We start from the raw sequence: 19,621 nt of genomic DNA on the forward strand, positions 1-19,621 counted from the left end.
ATTTCGTGCAGCAAAACCCTCCATAATCAGTCATAATGACAATAGGACATGGATTTTCCCAACTTGAAGATAGGTTGTTGTCTTTCTGGTATTTCTAAGAAAATAAAATGCAGTATCTGTTAAATCACATATTTTTAAAATTGTTTAATATAATATCATTTAAATAGTTTCTTGTTTTCTTATTTGTTATTTCAAATGAATAAAACAGCAAGATTAGCTTTATCCATAATACAAAAAGAACAAGTCATTTTAGGAACAAATGAGCGCCTTTTTTAGACATTAAATCTCATTATCATTACTAAAACTATTAATTCAAAAGGTCTAACATTTTGTCAAAATATGTTTTTATTTGAGCTTTACTCCTTACAATATTTTGAGCTACCAACATATTTGCATTGTCAATATGCTGTGATATTCATTTTCTTCATAAATGGAAAGAAAATGATCAGGTAAGCATAATTTATGTTTTTATCAAAATTTGTATCAATTAGAAGTAAAGTCCTTCCAGGTGTTTTATTCAGTCTACAAGTTATTACTTGATATGGCATGACACCTGTAGTAGAGTGTGGGATAGATCTTATGGTCATTGAACATAAAGGTAACAATTTGGCCATGTTGAAAATTTAACACTACAAATTTTAGTTTATAATTTTTTTATAGTATTTATTACCCCTTTCTACCGTTCCTGATAATTGAGGTCTATAAACAATATGTACTTTATGCTTAATTCCCAATGATTAATTAATTTTCTTGAAATATTTTCCCACTAAATGCAGTTATATTATTACTTTCAACTACAAATGGCATTCCCATCTAGAGAAAAGCTCAAATAAAATAACCTTTGCAGCTATAAAAACTATTTGTGAATATCATATATGTACGTATGTGTGTATATATATATATATATATATATATATATATATATATATCTATAAATTCAAGAAGTAGCAGTAGTCAATCTTCATAAAAGAAAAGTCTTTATTGATCCATACGTTAAAATCATCACAGGGGTACACAAAGCAGCATTCAAGATCACAGTATCTGCTAACATGTTTCGGCCTTCAGGCCGTAATCATAGCTGTAATACTTAGCACCTGTACCCTTTAAAAAGCAACAGAGCCACCTTGATTGGTCTAAAAACAAAAGGTGTGATCAAATGCAAATTCCTTATTACACTATATTTAAAGGTGCTGTTAAAACTGTGATACCTGCAAACAGAGAGAAGTACTATACCTAAAATAGAATAATGTAAATCCCAAATGGGTGTCATAATGTTGACCACCAAAGAACTTATTTAAGTTGAAAATATACATAAATAAATAATATAAATAGAGAGATAAATAATCTCTAACGGATGTATAATAAGAGTAACATATTTATATATTTAAACAATGCATAATATAAACTACAAATGCATGTTAGTTACTCAAATATAGATCATTAATTGTCAAATACATTATCCCTTTTTTTTCTTATTTTATATGCTGGTATATTTTATTATGAATCCTATATGTAGTTTCATCAACAAAGGACTGAGAGAATTACAAATCCTAATTATTAGGTAAAATTATATAGTAACATAAGAACGTGGTGTTGCCAAACTGATATAAAGATGTGGGAGTGCAGCCTAAGTTGGACCTAAGGACAGATAATATATTATCATAGAAAGTAACATACATATATATGTATGTATACTTATGGACATATAAAGCCCATATAATTAATCAGAGTTACCTTAGTAGATAATTATATTATGTCCTTAATGTCCATCACATGGTCTTATCTCTCATAACATAATGTTAAATTTAGTCTTGCTCGATGTATTCATAAAAACTAAGCTAGATGTTATCTAAACCAAGGAGGCATCACTGCCAATGGTTAATCAGATCATATTCAGAGTTCAATCCTTTAGGAACCCTGGTTTGTAGTTTAAAGATCCAATACATTTCCCTCTTCTCCAGCAGACGGTCTCTGTCTCCCCCTCTAGGGGGACAGTATACTCGTTCAATAGCCTGCCATCTCAAAGTATGGAGACTTTTTTGATGTTTATTTGCAAAATGCTGTACAAGCAGAGTAGTTGCCTGTCCTGCCTGTATTGTGGACAAATGGTTACGCATTCTCACTTTTATCTCATTTGTCGTTAATCCTACGTACTGCAAGTGACATGCTGTACAAGTGAGAAGATAAATAACGTACGTAGAAGTACACTTGAGACAGCTTTCTATTGGAAATGTTTCACCTGTGTATTCTGACTTGAAAATGTTAGAAGGTAAGACGTATTCACATACCTTGCATTTATTAAGACATTTAAAAATGCCTTTATGTATGAGCCAGGAGCTTTTTGGTTCTTTTAGAACCGGAAGCACTGAAGGAGACAAGATATTCCCCAGTGTAGTAGTCCGTCTATATGAACAACGTAAACCTTGAGAAATGCACCTTTCCAATTTATCATCAGCTGCCAAAAATTTGAAGTGTTGTTTTACGATGTTACATATAGCAGGGTACTCTTCACTATACTCAGTAACAAAGGTAACACCTTTATGTTCATTGGAAACACTTTTATCTTTATGGATAAGTAAACTTCTATCCATTAAATCCACTTGCCGTTTCGCCTTAGATATTGTTTTCTCCTGATAACCTCTATTTCTCAATCTTGTGGATAAGTCTAAGGATTGTTGTTTATGTACCTTATCTGATGTACAATTGCGTTTCACCCTAATGAACTGTCCCTTGGCCACTGCAAAAGGCACATGACTAGGGTGACAACTTTTACCATGCAAAAGAGCATTGCCGGTTATGGGTTTACGATATATCTCGGTTTGAATATTACCCTCTCTTGTACCAATCAGAGTGATATCTAGAAAGTTTATGGTATTCTCATTCAGATCACTAGTGAATTTTAGACCAATTGTGTTCAAATTGATGTATTCAATATATGATGCAAAGTCTGAAATAGAGCCCTGCCAGATAAGGAGGAGGTCGTTGATAAATCTACCATAGTAGAAAATAGAACTTCTAAAAGGATTTCCATCTCCATAGACGTGGGACAGCTCCCACCAACCCATAAATAGGTTGGCATAGGAGGGGGCAAACTTGGCCCCCATCGCTGTCCCACGTCTCTGGAGATAGAATACCCCCTCAAAACTAAAATAGTTATGAGTAAGCAAGTATTTTAATACCCTCAGAATGTAAGATTGAAATTCTCTTGAATAGTCTGAGTGGAACTCAAGAAAGAATTCAATAGCCTTCAGACCTGCATCGTGAGGGATAGAGTAGTAGAGACTTACTACATCTATAGTGGCCCATTTGAAAGTATTATATTCCCATTTTACATTTTCAAGAATATTAATGACACTTTTGGTATCCTGTATATAACTATACAAATTGAGGACGAGTGGTTGTAAAAGGCTATCCAGCCATTGAGAAGCATGTTCAGTTAGTGAGTTGATACCACTAACAATAGGGCGCCCTCTGACCTCTATGAGTGATTTGTGTATCTTGGGTAAATGATGGAAGATGGGCACAACTGGGTTATCAACCACCAGATATTCAAATGTTTTACTATCAATGTGCCCATCCTCCAACCCGTCATCCAAGATACTCATAAGTTCACTCCGGAAAGCATTTGTAGGATCAGTGTGTAAGGGAATATAATCCTCAATATTATTTAATTGGCGTAATGCTTCATTAGTATATTCTACTCTGTCCATAATAACCAAAGATCCACCTTTATCAGCAGAACGAAAGACAATGTCTTTCATCTGTTTAAGTTCTTTAAGTGCTGTTCTTTCTGAGTATGTTAAATTCGATTTGTTACTGGTGGTAGTTGATTTGAGTCTAATTAAATCTCTTTCTACCCTTTTAAAAAAAGTCTCCAGGGTATTACCCCTGTTGTGGATGGGATAAAATTGGGATGGATTTTTGAGGGTATTAGAAGTATTTACTCTATTGTCATCATCGGTCATAATGTTCTCTCCTGCCAAGTTCTCTAGAGTGACTAAATCGCATGTCTCATTTAATGTCATGTTTTGTCTGGGTATTAGACTAATAGTTTGCTGGTCACTATTGATGTTCTCTGAACTTTCTGTTTGTGTCAAAAAATGCCTTTGTAGTGTCATATTACGTATTAATTTATTGACGTCCAGAATAGTATTAAAGACATCAAAATGTCGTGTTGGACAAAAATTTAAACCTCGGTTCAAAAGAGAAATCTGTGCCTCAGTAAAAGTGTGTGAGGACAAATTGACTACATTGTTTATTTGTATTTCCGTCTCCCCCTGCTTCCCCTTAGATGGTATTGGTTTTGTGTGTTTGGTCCTATTCCTGTTTTCTGTATGGGAATGGAAAAAACCTGTTCTAATTGCCTTTGGTCCTCATTTTGTGGTCCCTCATGTTGTATTCCTGATGCGGAGTCCTCCACATATATATACCTTGAATTTGAAGTCGTAAACCCATAACCGGCAATGCTCTTTTGCATGGTAAAAGTTGTCACCCTAGTCATGTGCCTTTTGCAGTGGCCAAGGGACAGTTCATTAGGGTGAAACGCAATTGTACATCAGATAAGGTATATAAACAACAATCCTTAGACTTATCCACAAGATTGAGAAATAGAGGTTATCAGGAGAAAACAATATCTAAGGCGAAACGGCAAGTGGATTTAATGGATAGAAGTTTACTTATCCATAAAGATAAAAGTGTTTCCAATGAACATAAAGGTGTTACCTTTGTTACTGAGTATAGTGAAGAGTACCCTGCTATATGTAACATCGTAAAACAACACTTCAAATTTTTGGCAGCTGATGATAAATTGGAAAGGTGCATTTCTCAAGGTTTACGTTGTTCATATAGACGGACTACTACACTGGGGAATATCTTGTCTCCTTCAGTGCTTCCGGTTCTAAAAGAACCAAAAAGCTCCTGGCTCATACATAAAGGCATTTTTAAATGTCTTAATAAATGCAAGGTATGTGAATACGTCTTACCTTCTAACATTTTCAAGTCAGAATACACAGGTGAAACATTTCCAATAGAAAGCTGTCTAGTGTACTTCTACGTACGTTATTTATCTTCTCACTTGTACAGCATGTCACTTGCAGTACGTAGGATTAACGACAAATGAGATAAAAGTGAGAATGCGTAACCATTTGTCCACAATACAGGCAGGACAGGCAACTACTCCGCTTGTACAGCATTTTGCAAATAAACATCAAAAAAGTCTCCATACTTTGAGATGGCAGGCTATTGAACGAGTATACTGTCCCCCTAGAGGGGGAGACAGAGACCGTCTGCTGGAGAAGAGGGAAATGTATTGGATCTTTAAACTACAAACCAGGGTTCCTAAAGGATTGAACTCTGAATATGATCTGATTAACCATTGACAGTGATGCCTCCTTTCCCTCTTCCCCAGCAGACCCTGAACAAACTTGGTTTAGATAACATCTAGCTTAGTTTTTATGAATACATCGAGCAAGACTAAATTTAACATTATGTTATGAGAGATAAGACCATGTGATGGACATTAAGGACATAATATAATTATCTACTAAGGTAACTCTGATTAATTATATGGGCTTTATATGTCCATAAGTATACATACATATATATGTATGTTACTTTCTATGATAATATATTATCTGTCCTTAGGTCCAACTTAGGCTGCACTCCCACATCTTTATATCAGTTTGGCAACACCACGTTCTTATGTTACTATATAATTTTACCTAATAATTAGGATTTGTAATTCTCTCAGTCCTTTGTTGATGAAACTACATATAGGATTCATAATAAAATATACCAGCATATAAAATAAGAAAAAAAAAGGGATAATGTATTTGACAATTAATGATCTATATTTGAGTAACTAACATGCATTTGTAGTTTATATTATGCATCGTTTAAATATATAAATATGTTACTCTTATTATACATCCCTTAGGCCTAGATTTAGAGTTCGGCGGTAGCCGTCAAAACCAGCGTTAGAGGCTCCTAACGCTGGTTTTGGCCGCCCGCTGGTATTTGGAGTCAGTGATTAAAGGGTCTAACGCTCACTTTGCAGCCGCGACTTTTCCATACCGCAGATCCCCCTACGCCATTTGCGTAGCCTATCTTTTCAATGGGATCTTTCTAACGCTGGTATTTAGAGTCGTTTCTGCAGTGAGCGTTAGAGCTCTAACGACAAGATTCCAGCCGCCTGAAAAAAGCAGGAGTTAAGAGCTTTCTGGCTAACGCCGGTTTATAAAGCTCTTAACTACTGTACCCTAAAGTACACTAACACCCATAAACTACCTATGTACCCCTAAACCGAGCTCCCCCCACATCGCCGCCACTCGATTAAAAATTTTAACCCCTAATCTTCCGACCGCCACCTACGTTATACTTATGTACCCCTAATCTGCTGCCCCTAACCCCGCCGACCCCTATATTACATTTATTAACCCCTAATCTGCCCCCCACAACATCGCCGCCAGCTACTTACAATAATTAACCCCTAATCTTCCGACCGCAAAGCGCCGCCACCTACGTTATCCCTATGTACCCCTAATCTGCTGCCCCTAACACCGCCGACCCCTATATTATATTTATTAACCCCTAATCTGCCCCCCTCAACGTCGCCGACACCTACCTACACTTATTAACCCCTAATCTGCCGAGCGGACCTGAGCGCTACTATAATAAAGTTATTAACCCCGAATCTGCCTCACTAACCCTATCATAAATAGTATTAACCCCTAATCTGCCCTCCCTAACATCGCCGACACCTACCTTCAATTATTAACCCCTAATCTGACGACCGGAGCTCACCGCTATTCTAATAAATGTATTAACCCCTAAAGCTAAGTCTAACACTAACACCCCCCTAACTTAAATATAATTTTAATCTAACGAAATAAATTAACTCTTATTAAATAAATTAATCCTATTTAAAGCTAAATACTTACCTGTAAAATAAACCCTAATATAGCTACAATATAAATTATAATTATATTATAGCTATTTTAGGATTAATATTTATTTTACAGGCAACTTGGTATTTATTTTAACTAGGTACAATAGCTATTAAATAGTTAAGAACTATTTAATAGTTACCTAGTTAAAATAATAACAAATTTACCTGTAAAATAAATCCTAACCTAAGATATAATTAAACCTAACACTACCCTATCAATAAAATAATTAAATAAACTACCTACAATTACCTACAATTAACCTAACACTACACTATCAATAAATTAAATAAACACAATTGCTACAAATAAATACAATTAAATAAACTAGCTAAAGTACAAAAAATAAAAAAGAACTAAGTTACAGAAAATAATAAAATATTTACAAACATAAGAATAATATTACAACAATTTTAAACTAATTACACCTACTCTAAGCCCCCTAATAAAATAACAAAGCCCCCCAAAATAATAAATTCCCTACCCTATTCTAAATTAAAAAAGTTACAAGCTCTTTTACCTTACCAGCCCTGAACAGGGCCCTTTGCGGGGCATGCCCCAAGAAGTTCAGCTCTTTTGCCTGTAAAAAAAAACATACAATACCCCCCCCCAACATTACAACCCACCACCCACATACCCCTAATCTAACCCAAACCCCCCTTAAATAAACCTAACACTAATCCCCTGAAGATCTTCCTACCTTGTCTTCACCATCCAGGTATCACCGATCCGTCCTGGCTCCAAGATCTTCATCCAACCCAAGCGGGGGTTGGCGATCCATAATCCGGTGCTGAAGAGGTCCAGAAGAGGCTCCAAAGTCTTCATCCTATCCGGCAAGAAGAGGACATCCGGACCGGCAACCATCTTGATCCAAGCGGCATCTTCTATCTTCATCCGATGACGACCGGCTCCATCCTGAAGACCTCCACCGCGGACCCATCTTCTTCCGGCGACGTCCAACTGCAGAATGACGGTTCCTTTAAGGGACGTCATCCAAGATGGCGTCCCTCGAATTCCGATTGGCTGATAGGATTCTATCAGCCAATCGGAATTAAGGTAGGAATATTCTGATTGGCTGATGGAATCAGCCAATCAGAATCAAGTTCAATCCGATTGGCTGATCCAATCAGCCAATCAGATTGAGCTCGCATTCTATTGGCTGTTCCGATCAGCCAATAGAATGCGAGCTCAATCTGATTGGCTGATTGGATCAGCCAATCGGATTGAACTTGATTCTGATTGGCTGATTCCATCAGCCAATCAGAATATTCCTACCTTAATTCCGATTGGCTGATAGAATCCTATCAGCCAATCGGAATTCGAGGGACGCCATCTTGGATGACGTCCCTTAAAGGAACCGTCATTCTGCAGTTGGACGTCGCCGGAAGAAGATGGGTCCGCGGTGGAGGTCTTCAGGATGGAGCCGGTCGTCATCGGATGAAGATAGAAGATGCCGCTTGGATCAAGATGGTTGCCGGTCCGGATGTCCTCTTCTTGCCGGATAGGATGAAGACTTTGGAGCCTCTTCTGGACCTCTTCAGCACCGGATTATGGATCGCCAACCCCCGCTTGGGTTGGATGAAGATCTTGGAGCCAGGACGGATCGGTGATACCTGGATGGTGAAGACAAGGTAGGAAGATCTTCAGGGGATTAGTGTTAGGTTTATTTAAGGGGAGTTTGGGTTAGATTAGGGGTATGTGGGTGGTGGGTTGTAATGTTGGGGGGGGGGTATTGTATGTTTTTTTTTACAGGCAAAAGAGCTGAACTTCTTGGGGCATGCCCCGCAAAGGGCCCTGTTCAGGGCTGGTAAGGTAAAAGAGCTTGTAACTTTTTTAATTTAGAATAGGGTAGGGAATTTATTATTTTGGGGGGCTTTGTTATTTTATTAGGGGGCTTAGAGTAGGTGTAATTAGTTTAAAATTGTTGTAATATTATTCTTATGTTTGTAAATATTTTATTATTTTCTGTAACTTAGTTCTTTTTTATTTTTTGTACTTTAGCTAGTTTATTTAATTGTATTTATTTGTATCAATTGTGTTTATTTAATTTATTGATAGTGTAGTGTTAGGTTAATTGTAGGTAATTGTAGGTAGTTTATTTAATTATTTTATTGATAGGGTAGTGTTAGGTTTAATTATATCTTAGGTTAGGATTTATTTTACAGGTAAATTTGTTATTATTTTAACTAGGTAACTATTAAATAGTTCTTAACTATTTAATAGCTATTGTACCTAGTTAAAATAAATACCAAGTTGCCTGTAAAATAAATATTAATCCTAAAATAGCTATAATATAATTATAATTTATATTGTAGCTATATTAGGGTTTATTTTACAGGTAAGTATTTAGCTTTAAATAGGATTAATTTATTTAATAAGAGTTAATTTATTTCGTTAGATTAAAATTATATTTAAGTTAGGGGGGTGTTAGTGTTAGGGTTAGACTTAGCTTTAGGGGTTAATACATTTATTAGAATAGCGGTGAGCTCCGGTCGTCAGATTAGGGGTTAATAATTGAAGGTAGGTGTCGGCGATGTTAGGGAGGGCAGATTAGGGGTTAATACTATTTATGATAGGGTTAGTGAGGCGGATTCGGGGTTAATAACTTTATTATAGTAGCGCTCAGGTCCGCTCGGCAGATTAGGGGTTAATAAGTGTAGGTAGGTGTCGGCGACGTTGTGGGGGGCAGATTAGGGGTTAATAAATATAACATAGGGGTCGGCGATGTTAGGGCAGCAGATTAGGGGTACATAGGGATAACGTAGGTTGCGGCGGTTTACGGAGCGGAAGATTAGGGGTTAATAATAATATGCAGGGGTCAGCGATAGCGGGAGTGGCAGATTAGGGGTTAATAAGTGTAAGGTTAGGGGTGCTTAGACTCGGGGTACATGTTAGAGTGTTAGGTGCAGACGTAGGAAGTGTTTCCCCATAGGAAACAATGGGGCTGCGTTAGGAGCTGAACGCTGCTTTTTTGCAGGTGTTAGGTTTTTTTTCAGCTCAAACAGTCCCATTGTTTCCTATGGGGGAATCGTGCACGAGCACGTTTTTGATGCCGGCCGCGTCCGTAAGCAACTCTGGTATCGAGAGTTGCATTTGCGGTAAAAATGCCCTACGCTCCTTTTTTGGAGCCTAACGCAGCATTTGTTTTAACTCTCGATACCAGAGTTAAATTTATGGTGCGGCCAGAAAAAAGCCAGCGGAGCGTTAACAGCCCTTTTACCGCCGAACTCTAAATCTAGGCCTTAGAGATTATTTATCTCTCTATTTATATTATTTATTTATGTATATTTTCAACTTAAATAAGTTCTTTGGCGGTCAACATTATGACACCCATTTGGGATTTACATTATTCTATTTTAGGTATAGTACTTCTCTCTGTTTGCAGGTATCACAGTTTTAACAGCACCTTTAAATATAGTGTAATGAGGAATTTGCATTTGATCACACCTTTTGTTTTTAGACCAATCAAGGTGGCTCTGTTGCTTTTTAAAGGGTACAGGTGCTAAGTATTACAGCTATGATTACGGCCTGAAGGCCGAAACATGTTAGCAGATACTGTGATCTTGAATGCTGCTTTGTGTACCCCTGTGATGATTTTAACGTATGGATCAATAAAGACTTTTCTTTTATGAAGATTGACTACTGCTACTTCTTGAATTTATCTCTACTACACCAGGCAGCAGTAGCAATCCATCTTATTACAGCTCCGGTTGCTGTGTTGGGACTTTTGCACAGAGTTTCTCCAGACTTGTATCCAGCGCTTTTGTTCTGTAGCAAGGATTGGAGCAGCGTGACACATGACTGCACGCAATCACGGCCTCACACCCCCTCCCGCATAGTGGGACGCCGGTGGATGACGAGTGAGCACGAGAAGGTAGCGGTTATGCTGAGCGGTGAGTAGTGGTCCTGGATACCACGAAGTTTGGCTTACACTTGGTTGTTTTGCTATATATTACTGCGACAGCTACGCGTTGCTTTATGGGACTGTTCGTATGATAGAACCCAGTGCTCTGAAGATACATATGCCGAGCGCACATAGGGGGTGTGAATAGAGTTAAGTGATTTCTTTGTGACCACATTCACCATCAATTGGTTATTATTTATAACTGTGCAAAAACCTGCAGAACTGTTTTTTCAATGAACATTGTCCTTTTTCACAATATATCAATACAGGACATTGCAAGGTTTATAATGGTAACTCCTGTTGTTTTTTGATTTATATATATATATAGGTATAGACATACTGTATATCGTAGCAAAAAAACACCAGCTACATGTAGAAATATGTATTTAATAATAAATAGAACATATTCTTGTATGTGCAGAACATTGGAATGTGAAATATTCATATATATTTTTATATCGAGTTAGCGCAAATGAGAATATGCAATCGTGACTGGGCAGAGTGGGGTGTTTTTTTCTCCATTGACTTCTATGGGGGAATACGTGAACGCGATATTCTAACTTTGTATGTTTGCGCTAGTCGGGATACAGCGAGAGCGAAAACTGTTTATTTTCAACTCATAATATAAGTGCAACCAGGCGTAATCTGACCCTAAATCTGTACGTGTAACACAGTTCATTGCTTTCCATATATAGAAAGTAAAATATCTGTTAGCTGTACAGTAATATATGACCATTGGTCAGTGTCTGAGTGTCTGTATGTGTGTTGTTGTGTGAGTGTGTAAGTGCCTGTGTGTTTGTGTGCATCTATGAGAGTGTTTGTGTGAGAGAGTGTGTATGAGTGTTACAGTGTGTGTGCGTGAGAGTGAGTGTGTGAGAAAGTGCATGTGTGAGATTGCGTGTGTGTGAGAGAGCATGTGTGTGAGACAGCGTGTGTGTATGAGAGAGAGTGTGTGTGTGTATGTGAGAGAGAGCATTTGTGTTTGTGTGTGAGAGAGAGCGTGTATCTGTGTCAGAGACAGAATGTATGTGACAGAGTGTGTGTTAGAAAGAAGGTGTGTGTGTGAGAGAGTGCATGTGTGTGTGTGAGAGAGAGAGCATGTGTGAGTGCTTGTGTGTGTGAGAGAGTGCATATGTGAGAGAGAATGTTTGTGAGACAGAGTGTGTGTGCGTGTGAGAGAGAAATTGTGTGTGTATGACCACTGGACCAACGTGTGTGTGTGTGAGAGTGAGTGTGTTTGTATCTGTGTCAGAGACAGAGTGCCTGTGTGTGTGAGAGTGTGTGTGACAGAGTGTGTGATAGAGAGAGGGTGTGTGTGTGTGAGAGAGTATATGTAGCCGATTTATCAATGTCGGGCATACACTGTTGGCATTTAACATTGCACAAGCAGTTCTGGTGAACTGCTTGTGCAATGCCACCCCCTGCAGAATCCCGGCCAATCAGCCGCTAGCAGGGGTGTCAATCAGGATCGAGAGGATTGATGTCCGCAGCCTTAGAGGCGGCAGACGAGTTAAGGAGCAGCAGTCTTAAGACTGAAGGCTTGCACGGAAACAGAGGCATTGGGGACGACACAGAACTTGTTAAATCGGCCCCTACGTGTGTATTAGTGTTAATGTGTGTGTGAGAGTGTGTGTATTAGAGTGAGTGTGTGAGAGAGAGTGCATGTGTGTGTGACAAAGTGCATGTGTGTGAGAGGGTGTGTGTGTGCGTGTTTGTGTGTGTGAGAGAGAGGGTGTGTGTGTGTGTGCGCGTGTAAAAGAATGTGTGTGAAAGAGAGTATGTTTGTGAGTGAATGTGTGTGATAGGGAGTGTATGGGTGTGAGAGAGTGTGTTTGTGTGAGAGTGTGGGTGCTTGTGACAGAGTATGTGTGAGAGAAACTGTGTGTGTGTATGACCATTGGACCAATGAGTGAGAGTGTGTGTTTCTATGCGTGTGTGAGAGTGTGTGTGTGTCAGAGACATTGAGGCCGAATTATCAAGCTCAGAATGGAGCTTGATGTCCTTTGTTTCCGGCGAGCCTTCAGGCTCACCGGAAACAGAAGTTATGAAGCAGTGGTCTATAGACTGCTGCTCCATAACTTGTCTGCCTGCTCTGAGGCAGCAGACAGAAATCAACCCGATAGAATACAATCAGGTTGATTGATACCTCCCGCAAATCTGCAGGGGGCGGTATTGCACAAGAAGTTCTGGGGAACTGCTTGTGCAATGATAAATTTACATCATATCATGTCCGCTTGAATTTTGATAAATATGCCCCATTGTATGTGTATCCACGTGAGAGACAGAGTGCCTCTTTGTGTGAGGGTGTGTGTGAGAGAGTGTGTGTGATAGTGTGTGTGATAGTGTGTGTGTGATAGAGAGTGTGTGTGATAGTGTGTGTGTGATAGAGTGTGTGTGTGATATTGTGTGTGTGATAGAGTGTGTGTGTGATAGTGTGTGTGTGAGAGAGTGTGTGATAGTGTGTGTGATAGTGTGTGTGTGATAGAGTGTGTGTGTGATAGTGTGTGTGATAGTGTGTGTGTGATAGAGAGTGTGTGTGATAGTGTGTGTGATAGTGTGTGTGTGATAGAGAGTGTGTGTGATAGTGTGTGTGTGATAGAGTGTGTGTGTGATAGTGTGTGTGTGATAGAGAGTGTGTGTGATAGTGTGTGTGTGATAGTGTGTGTGATAGTGTGTGTGTGATAGTGTGTGTGTGATAGAGAGTGTGTGTGATAGTGTGTGTGTGATAGTGTGTGTGTGATAGAGAGTGTGAGTGATAGTGTGTGTGTGATAGAGTGTGTGTGTGATAGAGAGTGTGTGTGATAGTGTGTGTGTGATAGAGAGTGTGTGTGATAGAGAGTGTGTGTGATAGAGAGTGTGTGTGATAGTGTGTGTGATAGTGTGTGTGATAGTGTGTGTGATAGAGAGTGTGTGTGATAGTGTGTGTGTGATAGAGAGTGTGTGTGATAGTGTGTGATAGAGAGTGTGTGTGATAGTGTGTGTGTGATAGAGTGTGAATGTCTGTGTGCAAGTTTGTGTATATGTGTTATTACATTTAAAGGAACAGTAAATACAATAGATTTGCATAATCAACAAATGCATGATAAAAAGACAATTCAATAGCACTTAGGGTCCAATTTAACAATCTCCGTATCGGCCCCAATGCCTCTGGTTCAACGCGAGCCTTCAGGCTCGCCGGAATCAGGAGTTAAGAAGCAGCGGTCTTAAGACCGGTGCTCCTTAACTCGTCCGCCTGCTCTGAGGCGGCAGACAGCAATCCGCCCGATAGTATATGATTGGGTTGATTGACACCCCCTGCTAGCAGCCGATTGGCCGCAAATCTGCGGGGGTGGCATTGCACAAGCAGTTCACCAGAACTGCTTGTGCAGTGTGAAATGCTTTCAGCATTTAGCGATGCAGGCCGGACATGATTGGCTATAGCCTTTATTACCCATTCCCCAGCTTTGCACAACTAACATTGTTATATTAACCCCTTAACGACCGACGACGTGCAGGGTACGTCCTCCAAAAAAGTTAAAGTTACAGTTAACGACCGAGGATGTACCCTGTACGTCATTGGTCTTTGAAAGCGGTGGAAGCGATCCTGATCACTTCCAGCAGCTTTTCTGTTATTGCAGTGATGCCTCGATATGGAGGCATCCTGCAATAACAGTTTTTAGCAGTCCAATGCAGAGAGAGACATTATTAAGTGATCTGTGAGAGGGTGGGGGGTTGGGTGTTGAGGGGGGCAGCTACACTACAGAAAATCTTTTTTTTTTTTAAATTAAAAATTAAAAAATATATATGTTTGATTTCAAACTAGATACTGGCCAAAAGCCATATATGTCTGCTATTTCTGAACAAAGGGGATCCCAGAGAAGCATTTACAACTATTTGTGCCATAATTGCATAAGTTGTTTGTAAAAAATTTCAGTGAGAAACCTAAAGTTTGTGAAAAAGTGAACAACTTTTTTTATTTGATCGCATTTGGCAGTGAAATGGTGGCATGAAATATACCAAAATTGGCCTAGATCAATACTTTGGGTTGTCTACTACACTACATTAAAGCTAAAATTAACCCTACAAGCTCCCTAATTAACCCCTTCACTGCTGGGCATAATACACGTGTGGTGCGCAGCGGCATTTAGCGGCCTTCTAATTACCAAAAAGCCAAGCCGAAGCCATATATGTGTGCTATTTCTGAACAAAAGGAATCCTAGAGAAGCATTTACAACCAGTTGTGCCATAATTGCACAAGCTGTTTGTAAATAATTTCAGTAAGAAACCTAAAATTGTTGAAAAAATTTGTTAAAACGTGAACGATTTTTTTTATTTGATCGCATTTGGCGGTGAAATGGTGGCATGAAATATAAAATAAATGGGCCTAGATCAATCCTTTGGGATGTCTTCTAAAAAAATATATATACATGTCAAGGAATATTCAGGGATTCTTGAAAGATATCGGTGTTCCAATGTAACTAGCGCTAATTTTGAAAAAAAGTGGTTTGGAAATAGCAAAGTGCTACTTGTATTTATTGCCCTATAACTTGAAAAAAAAGCAAAGAACGTGTAAACATTGGGTATTTCTAAACTCAGGACAAAATTTTGAAACTATTTAGCATGGGTGTTTTTTGGTGGTTGTAGATGTGTAACAGATTTTAGGGGTCAAAGTTAGAAAAAGTGTGTTTTTTTCCATTTTTTTCCTCATATTTTATATTTTTTTTATAGTAAATTATAAGATATGATGAAAATAATGGTATCTTTAGAAAGTCAATTTAATGGTGAGAAAAACAGTATATAATATGTGTGGGTACAGTAAATGAGTAAGAGGAAAATTACAGCTAAACACAAACACCGCAAAATGTAAAAATAGCCTTGGTCCCAAACGGACAGAAAATGGAAAAGTGCTGTGGTCATTAAGGGGTTAATATACTTTATAACATTTAAACCTCTACATTTCTGCCTGTTTGTAAGCCACTACAGACAGCCTCTTTTCACATGTTTTATTAGCTTTTCACAACAGAAGACTGCATCTCCTGTGCACAGCCCTCTTCAGATCACCCCACAGATTTTGAATTGGATTCAGGTCTGGGCTCTGGCTGGGCCATCCCAAAACTTTAATCTTCTTCTGGTGAAGCCATTCCTTTGTTGATTTGGATGTATGCTTTGGGTCGTTGTCATGCTGAAAGATGATGTTCCTCTTCATATTCAGCTTTCTAGCAGAAGCCTGAAGGCTTTGTGCCAATATTGTCTGGTATTTGGAACTGTTCATTATTCCCTCTACCTTGACTAAGGCCCCAGTTCCAGCTGAAGAACAACAGCCCCAAAGCTTGATGCTGCCACCACCATGCTTCGCTGTGGGTATGGTGTTCTTTTGGTGATGTGCAGTGTTGTTTTTGCACCAAACATATCTTTTGGAATTATGGCCAAAAAGTTCAACTTTGGTTTCATCAGACCAGAACACCTTTTGCAACATGCTTTTGGGAAACTTCAGATGTGTTTTTGCAAAATTTAGGCTTGGATGTTTTTTTTTGTAAGAAAAGGCTTCCGTCTTGCCACTCTACCCCATAGCCCAGACATATGAAGAATAAGGGCGATTGTTGTCACATGTACCACACAGCCAGTACTTGCCAGATATTCCTGCAGCTCCTTTAATGTTGCTGTAGGCCTCTTGGCAGCCTCCCAGACCAGTTTTCTTCTCGTCTTTTCATCAATTTTGGAGGGACATCCAGTTCTTGGTAATGTCACTGTTGCACCATATTTTCTTCACTTGATGATGACTGTCTTCACTGTGTTCCATGGTATATCTAATGCCTTGGAATTCTTTTGTACCCTTCTCCTGACTGATACCTTTTAACAATGAGATCCCTCTGATGCTTTAGAAGCTCTCTGCGGACCATGGCTTTTGCTGTAGGATGCGACTAACAAAATGTCAGGAAAGACCTACTAGAACAGCTAAACTGTATTTGGGGTTAATCAGAGGCACTTTAAATGATGACAGGTGTGTACTGACTCCTATTTAACATGATTTTGAATGTGATTGCTTCATTCTGAACACAGCTACATCCCCAGTTATAAAAGGGTGTTCACACTTATGCAGCCATATTATTTTATTTTTTTATTTGTATTTCCCTTTACCTAAAAGATTTCAGTTTGTTTTTCAATTGAGTTGTACAGTTTATAGGTCACATTAAAGGTGGAAAAAGTTCTGAAATGATTTATCTTTGTCTCATTTTTTTACATCACAGAAACCTGACATTTTAACAGGGGTGTGTAGACTTTTTATATCCACTGTATATTTACATTGCGGTCTATGGGAACACACAGTTCCCATAGACTGCAATGTAAAGGCACTTTTCAGTGGCGTTTTCTTTCTAACACCCCACTCCCACCAACTTTAAAGCCCCAAAACTGCCTAGTTATTTATTTATTTTAATAAAAAACTATAATGCCTTCCATTTTGAGGGCATTTGGGGCACTTTTGGGGATCTAATCTCTGGTTAATTTTCAGAGCACTAGGCAGTCACTTTTTGCGCACCAGCAGATGGGCAAATCTAGCCCTATATTCTATATCCATTATGTTTAACCTCTGTCACTGTTATAATTCTAATATTGTCAGATATCAGTACACCCAGGGGACTCTATACCATTCAGTTCACAAAATTAGGGCTGAAAGGAAAAAAGGTGCCAAAGCACTCAAAGTATTTGAGCATAAACTCTCATATTATGGAACATTTTAGTGACACAAATTGTATAATACTGTCTGTATACATTGGGAGGAGTCATGAGCGTTCTGTGGGCGGAGTCATGTGGTCGAGCTGGTTTAGGTATGTTTAATGGGTGGATCTACATGTCTAGGAGCAGGTCTGGGTGGTTTGGTGCTGTGGCTAGGCAGGGCATGGCTAGGCGAGAAGGGCCAGCAGGGAAAGGACATAGTCTCCCTCTTCCTCAACACAATAGAGGTGCAAATGTACAGATTGTGATGGTTTTGCTCCCCTGTGCACCCTGTAGAACCACCACTGACTGCATCTAAATTGTATAAAATATTTTCCTTGTCTTTCTGTAAGACGGCTCCTTTATCTTGTCAAGACCCTTATATACATGGTACAAGAATATAAAGAGAGATAACTACATAAGAGGGGTTACTCCTCATACTCATAAGGTGGATAACAAAATAGTTATAATTTTCATGAATGAGTTCTGTAAATGTAACTAAGGATTAAGGGTATAGTACTTACCTTGCTTTTATGCTATTTTGTCTTAACACCAGGGTTTGCTGAAATCTGGTTGTATTACAAATAAACTATATTTCAGTTTAAAAAAGAGACACAATAGAGGTAACAAACATTTTATGAATTTTATTATTTTTATGTGTTTAAGCAATTCGAATATCACATAAAATCACATTTGCCATGTTGACAAATTAAGGCTAGAAATCAAATCATTATATAAAATGATTGTTCAGGTAAATTTCCTGCTTTTGTAGTTAATTTTATATTTATTGAATGGTGAAAATTCTTCGGCCCTTTTCATGTTTTGACCTAACGGAGCAGACTTTCTGAGGCTTTTTCTTTTCAAGACCCAGATCAAACCAGTCATTTCCATATACAGCATTTATCACATTATAATCAGTAGTATTGCCAGTATTTCTGGATGATCCAATAGGTGGCAAAACCAACTTTTTCTCCAGCTTTACCTCTTTGATTAGATTTTGTTTGGCAGCTGCAGATGGATTGACGTGAGACTGTTTAATGGGTGGCAGTTTTATTTGCCTTTTATAATCAAGATGGCCCTGATGAAACCAGTCATTTGCAGGTTTGTCAGTTATTTTACTGTTCTTCATATTTTTCATATTTCTGTTTGGCAATAGAGGGGGTAAAAAGTGCTTCGGCATCATTTTCTCCTCTTTGACTGTAGGTTCTTTAGCTAGAACAGGTTGGTTTGTGAGGTATTGCTTCATTCCTCCTTGTTTCACTGCCCTTTTAGGATCAAGAGTTTTATATTTGTTCTCATCAGTTTGCTTCTGCAAAAATGATGTCCAGTTAAAATCAAAAGGGTTTTGTTTTCTTTTATATCCAAATCCATTTAGTTCCTTGGAACAATTCTCATTTACCATATACTTAGATAGGAGGTCCAGATGTGATCCACTAGGTTCCGTTGCTGGAACTTGGCTTTTGCGAGGAAACCAGTAAGATGAACCATATGGGAATTCTGAACCTTCCTTTGCTTGTGCATTCGGCTTTACCTTCTGGCTGAATCCCTTGTTCAGTGATACATTATAAGTATCTGAAAGATCACCAAAGTATGGTATAATGGTGATGGGGGGAAGAACAACGTCCTCAGGTAAACGCCAGTCACGTGTAGCATATCTGCTAGGAGGAGTATATCCACCAGGCATGGCTGCTTCAATCACTCTTCAACAATTTGAACAAATATCACTGAGTGTAAACACTGTTAACTGTCCTAAAAGGCAACATTCTATTAACACATCATCAACCAGGTGCTGATGTCTATCACTATGGCAACAAAATATTGTGAGACAACAAATGAAACTGATCCCTTAAAGTACTAATGTACCTATATATTATATTATAGATATTGTCAGTTTGAAATAAATAAAGTTTTTCTACTTTTTTTTTTTTTAAATGTAACTGTTTCTCTCATAATGTCACAGCTAAATATTTTGTTTTGATTTATACATTTTTAAATATATGTAGTCAAAAAACTTTGCAATATACTTTCAATATGTATTTTGTCCCCTTTCCCTGGAATTTGAAAGTGAAAAATTGTGGCA

This window comes from Bombina bombina, chromosome 6, assembly GCF_027579735.1.
Source record: "Bombina bombina isolate aBomBom1 chromosome 6, aBomBom1.pri, whole genome shotgun sequence".
Lineage (NCBI taxonomy): Eukaryota > Metazoa > Chordata > Amphibia > Anura > Bombinatoridae > Bombina > Bombina bombina.